Here is a 7,923-nt window from a genome sequence, read left to right on the forward strand (position 1 = left end):
CACTCTTTCTTCAATTAGACATCATACATTTACTTTAGAGTTGGTTTAGATACTTTCTTTGAAATAAAATGGAGTCACAGTCACAGCATTTGCACTTGAGTGTTTGATTTCTACTCTCTGTAATCCATCTTTTGTCTTCTTTGCTGCCGGGGGGATGGTGATTCAAGTTAAAGGTTTAGAAGTCTGTGTGCATGTGGAAGCACAGAGACAGAGAGACAGATCACCTTAGGGCCTGTGTTGTGGCATGGTTGTGTCAGGGATGTGTTTAGACTTGTAGCAGCTGAGTCTTGATGCTGAGCCCAACAGCACCTGAGGGCCCCTAAGCATGCTACAGTGGCCTTTGTCAGGGACAGCATGATGAGACGACAGCGCTGTTCATCACTTTTGTTGCAGGGGTGAGAGTGGGACAGTGGTTCTTGAGGCACGTAAAAGATGGATTGGTTCAAAGGTAAGTAGTGAATAAAGAATATACTGTAAGAACAAATGTACTCAGTTTAGCAACTGAGATATCACTTTCTGAGAGTGTTGCCTCAGCTGTAGTGAGCTTTTGCTTGTGGTGCTCACAACAGTGAAACCCACAAAAACATGCTGTCAGCAGTTTTCCCCAGTCTGTTAACTACTCTAACGAAAAATCTAATTGTCGATAGGTTTAAAAGGTAAACATATTAAAGGGCAGTTCCAGTATTTTTCAAATTGGATTATATTTCCACAAATCTCCACATTTGAGGTTATTGGAATTTTTATCTTTCTTTCAAACATCTTTTGCATTAAAATTCCATGTTTTTGATGCATCTAACCACAAACATGGCAGCTTGTGGTCATCTACATACATTACATTAACAACTGATGCGGTATTTTTTTTTCCTCATGATGCATTCACACATAATAATAAAAGTACATACACCGCTTTGACAGGACAGCTGTTTTCTGATGTATCCACCATACTATGTATGTTGACAATTTATTTCCACCTATCATTCTTTTTTATGCAACCTGTTAAAGATGTGTTGCAGAGGACTGGGAAGCTGGAGACCATGACAATACATTTGGCCTACATTTTGTTTGAAATTCTTTCATGTAGTGGAGTAGGAAACAGCTCTGTGCTTCCTTTGGAATCTAGATGATTGTGACCGGCTGTCACCCGCACTGAGTCAGTATAAAGTTGAGCATATCTCAACTGTCCCCTGTAGCTAGGTGCTGTATGAATTTGTTGAGCTCAGCAGGGGACACAGGGCTGGGATAGCCAGGTTTAATTCACAATGAATGGCCCAGCCATTTGAATTTGTATTGCTGTGTTTTCACTATCAGAACCTAATGAGCAGTATAATTCGATAACCATCATCAAGTGGACCATCCTGCTTTGTTTTTCCACTGTATTTTCTCTCTGTTGGTCTCTGTTTAGAGGAGGGAGGGGCTGCTCCCCTCTCACACTTGCACTCAGCTGTGTCTTTACACATGGTGCACATGGTGCTTGCAATGCTAATGCTTGAGGCCTAAAGATGTGGACATTTAAACAATCACCGGTGACTGCTCTGCATGCACGCACGCACACCCTCACCCCTCATGTTCATGGCATTTGATTTTAGTACTACCTCCTGAGAGATGCTGAAATTTAGCTCCCAGAATGCACCTCCAAAGCAGGCCACTGTAGTGGAAACTAACGCAGAACCCGTGACGAGCAGGTTCCTATAACGGGAAAAGCCCCTAAATGTGTGAACACACTGTTACAGACTGATATGACAGCCATGATTCAATTTACTGTGTACACTATAATAAAAACTTAGTATTTGCTCTTCCTAACAGCTGGGGTCTGGTTGGCTTTCAAAGAAATATACTGTTGCAACATGCTTTATAGTAATTCCTCACAGTGCAGTGAGAGCCACGATGGTTGAAAAGACAAAATTGAATATAGAGAAACTCCAAGGTACAAGACAAGAAAGCTTTTTTTCTTCCAACCAAGTCTGACCCACGGTGGCATTGGTAAGGCAATTTGAAATGAATAGAGCAAGGTAGAAAATTGGATTGCTGAAGCTGTTTTACAAGTCTGGGCTGATCGATGCTCACATGGCGCGCACACAGAAAGTATTCTCTGAGGCTATCATTTCAACATGAGAGAGAAGAGGTGCCTCATTAGGAAGGCTGATGTTGCAGATCTGAAGACTTCAGATAAACTTATCAATAAACAAGGCCCATTTCAGAGGGCGTTCACAGGACTCAACACAACCAATTTTGACTTTGTTTTCTCACTCAGAGTCATAATCCATGTGTTTCAGACCTTCTACATGAACAGACAATGAGACAGTGGTAATCCCAGGAGTGGGTGCTGGATTGTTTACTACAAGGCCAGTCTCTCTACGTACTGTACTCTGACACACTCTCACAGGCTCCAGAAACAGGGTCACCTCTGAGACAGTAAAGACACTGAAGAAGAAAGGGTGTCTCTCTGGTGCACACATACACATTGTGACGTACCTTCTGCCAATCAAGCCTCACCCCTGAGTGTGACACTCTGTGCCGTCTATCAGAGCTGACTTCATTAGTCCTCCAGATGCTTGCCCTGTAATGGTATTCACTAGCACATGCACAACAGCCGTTCCATTTTTAAAACAGCTAAAATGAAATTACACTTTCATAAGACTACACACACTTGTGCAATAACCTCCTGGACTAAAATGAGCCTACAACTGATCTTTTTTGTCTTTGTCCTCAATTTTTAAATAACCTCAGAGAGTGAGGCTATCTGTGTGTGTGTGTGGTTGTGTTTGAGAAAATGAGAGTGCAATATGTTTAGAGAGAACATGTAAACTTTGTTCACTAAAAAACCAACACATTTTCTATTGTTCCTTTAGAGTGCCATTAGACACCTAAAGCAAACAGCAAAAAATGTGCAGCCCACTTGACTGGCCCACAGAATGGCACACACTCACACATTACAGCTGCAGCACGGCTGACCAGTTTCTACAGGAACACATTTATGTAAAACCAAAATCTGTACACACATATGTACAGCCTCAATGTGGCGTCAGCGGCACCGCTGACAAGTCTGAGGGGACAGCCGCCATTAATCAGAGCAAGATGTTTATTTTCATCTCTTTAATGATCAGGATAGACCCATTCCACACCGACACCAACATGCTTTCCACCCACATACATCTGTTTGTGTCATGATCAATCCACTGTGACACATGCGACTCCCATCAGTTGACCCCCCCAGACCAGCAAACACACATAGACACACACAAACAGCTGGGACTCCCCCACAGCCATCAGGCTGAGGGACATAATTACACAGGCTGCCCGTGACATTCCAGTTAAAGGGTCAGGGGGAAAGCTGTCCCTCCTCCACCTTTTGTTCCCTCTTTGCATGCACGCATATATATCTCTTTATGTATGGTTGAATTATTAGCATTCACAGAGAAATTGTTAATAACAAAAACAACATTCTGGCACACCCTACAAATGACCTCTTTAATAGTGCAGAAGAGAGTAGCTAGCAGGTAAGAGGGAAGGAAACGTTAATTCATGCATACACATGATCATCACTGCATTAGATAGTGCAATATATTATAACTTCAGTGTTATTTATGACTTTTGTCCATCACATAAACCCCACCAGATCTCTGAGAAATATTAAGGCCAGATGAACTAAACCACTTTACATGAAGGAAAAACTAAAAGTAAGCACACCTGGGAGTCTGTAAACTGTGATGGATGTTTACAACTAATGTTTGGGTAATGATTTTAATGTTCATCTTAGTTTTCTCTTCCAAATAAATCTGGCTACTCTGGGGGTTGATTTAAACCATCTCCATGTGTTTCCTGCCATGTCCAACTTCTTTTTAGTGATGTCGCTGTGTTCCCAGATCTCATAGCAAACTATAAGCAAAATGGCTAAAAAAAAAGTGAAAATAAATAAAGTTGTAATAAACCACAATTAATGTGTATTTTTTTTATTTTTTATAAAAGAACCAGAAATTCATACAAATGTGAACCTGTGCCTTTTGTCAGCACAATTTTTCAGTGGTGTTGTCTCTTTTGGTCATCTGTAATTGGGGCACAGCAGGGATCAGTGAGTGATTGGAGGCTGCAGAGATGGTGGTGGGGTGATAAAATTGAAAACATATGTGGAGATAGATGTGACTACTAGACAGATCCAGACACTTCCAGATGCCCAGGCACCAAGGGACCAAGGGCCACAGTGCAGCTACCCTCCCGGGGGACATGACTCACCTGGAAGGAGGGCCAAGCGCTGCCAGATGTGGAGGAAACTGCCTGGGTCCCTCACGCCAAGCCTGTCTAACACTGTCTCGATTGTGCTACAGCATATGCTTCCAGTCAAGGGTGAAAAATGCAGGCACCAGCACATGCCAGAAGTCTTTCAAGCATAGCCCAACAGTCAGCCTCCAGCCTTACACCCACTCTGATCCATACACATACACGCACACACATGGAGCAGATCCTGCCAGTCATGCAGTCAGTGTAGTGCAGACATGTCACCACACAGCAAGTCAAGGCTGGTTAAACTGTGAAGCAACTAGAAGGGACCAACTCTAGACACCCAAGCCAGGGAAATAGCACTACACTCAACTCAGACAAACACACACACGGTAGACATGGTCCGCCTCACCATCCGAGTCAGACCAGATGACTTCAGCATAGCAGTAACATCCATATCATACTAATGGACCCTGGGGTCCAAAGCGAGCTTGACTGTATCTGAGACAAGAGTGACAAGGTCGGAAAAATCCCAGCCAGCCCCACTTAACCCGACGCCCACTCTCACACACAGAAGACGCTGATTTTGCAACAGTGGAGAGTCGTCACTTGGCCTGTCTGTGTGCCTTTGTGTGTGTCTGAGCCTTGGAGGTGTTTCTGGGAGTGTGTAGGGACATGCAGATGGTGAGCACACATCTCTTTCATACAGCAAATCTCATCCAAATCCCCCTCACCTGGAGCAACACACACAGATGGCTACCTCCAGCCTGTAAAAGTCCGAGGGCCTTGTGCAGGAATGTGTGTGTTGCACAATGACCTCATTGTGCTGTGATATGGCTTGTCTGAGCCGCACTCTGTGGCAGAGTCACACCTGTTCCACCTATGCCAAAGGGCTGACAAAGCCAGAGATACATCAATCAGCATTTACAGCACATAGACACACACAAGGATGAACACACAGACGAGAGCTGCATGCACACACATGCAGAGACACACACAGTGCTGATGTGGCACAGTCTCTGAGAGCAGGGTGGCTTTCTGAACACTACAATATTAAATGATCTGGGATGTGATATGTTTTTAAATGTTTCATTTGTTTTGACTTCTTGGCTGTTTCAAGTTAACAAATAGACACTACAGCATGCAAAAAATATAATTCACATAAAAATATTCATTTATTTGTAATTAAATGTCAACTACAACTTCCAGATGAAAACTTAAGTTGTTCAAATACCCAGTGCCTGTTTTCTGGGATATCTTCTGATACACAGGAAATGTAGCAGAAGTGGGGAATTAGCATAGTCTGTGAAAGTAACACTAGAACAAGTACTTCATTTCAACATTTTACACCTGCCTTGTTTGGTGCAGACCTTCAGACTTTTCAGTTGGATCTGAATCCAAATAATAGAACCAAGGCATCAGCATTCGGTGTGACCAAAAGATCGGATCAGACTGAACTACAATTCTGTGTGAAAACCCTTTTGAGATGGTTCGGACATTCGGGCTGATTGGAAAAAGTTGAAGTTCACCCAAACAACAGAAGAACAAAAGAACTGAAAGGTAATTAAAATGAGCCCTGGGAGCACCTGGGGACAGGAGGAGACAAGGTGTTTTTCCCCACTATAAGGACATTCATATGGCAAATTTGAGATCGATGTCCAGTATAGGGAGACGCGGCCCACTTGGACAATGGCAACAGGGCGTAGTTATGTCATGCAATATTCTTTACTCCACTCACAAAATTGCAACAAAAACTAACTGGATCAACTAACCGGCGCCAGCAGCAATGGTAGCCATGGTTAGTTGCGTTCTCTTGTGTTTGTTGTTTTTCTTTGTTTTCTCGGCCTTTTGCAACCCATCCCGGGTGGGCGCCTTGGTGAGGCTACGACAGAGAGGGACACGGACTCCACTCCCGTCTATCCACCTGGCAAATCTTCGCTCCCTGGTCAACAAGATGGATGAAATTCTTCTCATCAACAGGACTAACTCGCTCTGCTGCTTTGTGCTTCACGAAGACTTGGCTCAGCGACTTGATTGTGGACAGCGCGATACAAGTACCAAGCTTTCAGATGTACAGAGCAGCTCGCGTAATGGAGCTGTCCGGGAAAACAAGAGGCGGTGGAATCTGTCTCTACATAAATGAAGGTTGGTGCGCGGATGTCACAGCAATACAGAGGACATGTAACACAGACCTAGAGACTCTTGTTATCAATTGCAAACCTTTTTATTCTCCTCCTGAATTTAACAGTTTCATTCTGTAATACCCCAGTTCTTTTACTGGACAGATCTGAGTAAGGAAGGAGTCCGTCTTTCTTCATTTTAGTGCTGATTTATTTAAACCACAAATAAAGATTACAGAACACTAAAACAATCATTCAGACATAAATCTAACACAAGATTAATACAAGAAAACCATCAACATTGTCTTCTAACCTTGAAGCAAAGCAGACTAGAGCAGACTTTGAATCTTACTAAATTGCATTACTAATACATTAAAATCTAACACATTAATGTCTAATAATTATCTGACTAATTTATTAATTTCTAACAAATTCCCCCTTTTGACACGATTTTTATCATGTCAGCCTAAATCAAATGTCCCTGTTGTCCCCAGATTAGGCATCCAAGGAGGAGAGATGCCCCCCCTTATCACCCCTTCCAGGGAAAGCCCAGAGCTGAGTACCTAGGGAAAAATCTGAAATAATAACATAAAAATAATGGCATGTAAGCTGGTTTTCATTGCAGTGATCCTATATGTAAGCTTCTATGTGAAAGCTGAGTCTTCATTGCAATTATAGCATTTTTCAGACAAAAACGTGGAAAATGTCTAAACAACATGTAGCAAAACAATCATTGGTTAATCATAACATTAACAGGAGGAATACATTATGCTGGAGACTAAAGATATTCTTCCAGTATCACACATTTATCACAAAATTATACTCAATAATCAAAATCAATCACACACCTATGAGTCCACACCACCTACATGTGTGCAAGAATATATGTGGGTATGTGTTAACCCTTAGCAAGATATTTATTATCAACGGCAGTGGTGATACACTTTAAACAAATATGTCTAATGCAGGGGATGCAAGGTCAGCAAAGTAACTGCTGCCACAAAAGATGTAGCAAAGAAATCACTAAATTTTTCCACTTGCCAAAAATTTTTTAACAAACCAGTCATCAGTGTAATTTTTAATTTCGGAATGGTCAGCCATCTCCTCTGATAAAATTTCAACCCTGTCAGGGCCCTAGCAATTGAGCCATCGGGAGCAGTGTTATTTGGGATGTGAGTACAACACTGTTGCCCAATCATAGTACAAACACCCCCTTTTTCAATCAGAATGAAGTCTGCCAATCTGTTCTGATACAACATAAGAGAAGTGGCTGCCAGTTGCTCCTGAAAACTAACAGCTATATTTCTGGTAGGTTTAGTGAGGTTAGTGAGATTAGTAAGATTAGTAAGACACTGGACATTAAACTAGACATAGGACAGTATACAAATGTATTTTTCAAACTGTCTTAATTGCGCTTGCTGTGGCCACACAAAGCAGTCAAGAATGTCACATGCGTCTACCATTAAAGTGGAAGTTTTACCTAAATTAAAAACCAACTTGGGTGGAATCAGGACATTAGCTCTTTTCTCACGGTGTATGTGGGACCTTGTTTCCCACCACAATATGGGTACCACTATAACTAGGCTAA

Source organism: Monopterus albus, unplaced genomic scaffold, assembly GCF_001952655.1.
Source record: "Monopterus albus unplaced genomic scaffold, M_albus_1.0 scaffold338.1, whole genome shotgun sequence".
In the NCBI taxonomy this organism is placed as follows: Eukaryota; Metazoa; Chordata; class Actinopteri; order Synbranchiformes; family Synbranchidae; genus Monopterus; species Monopterus albus.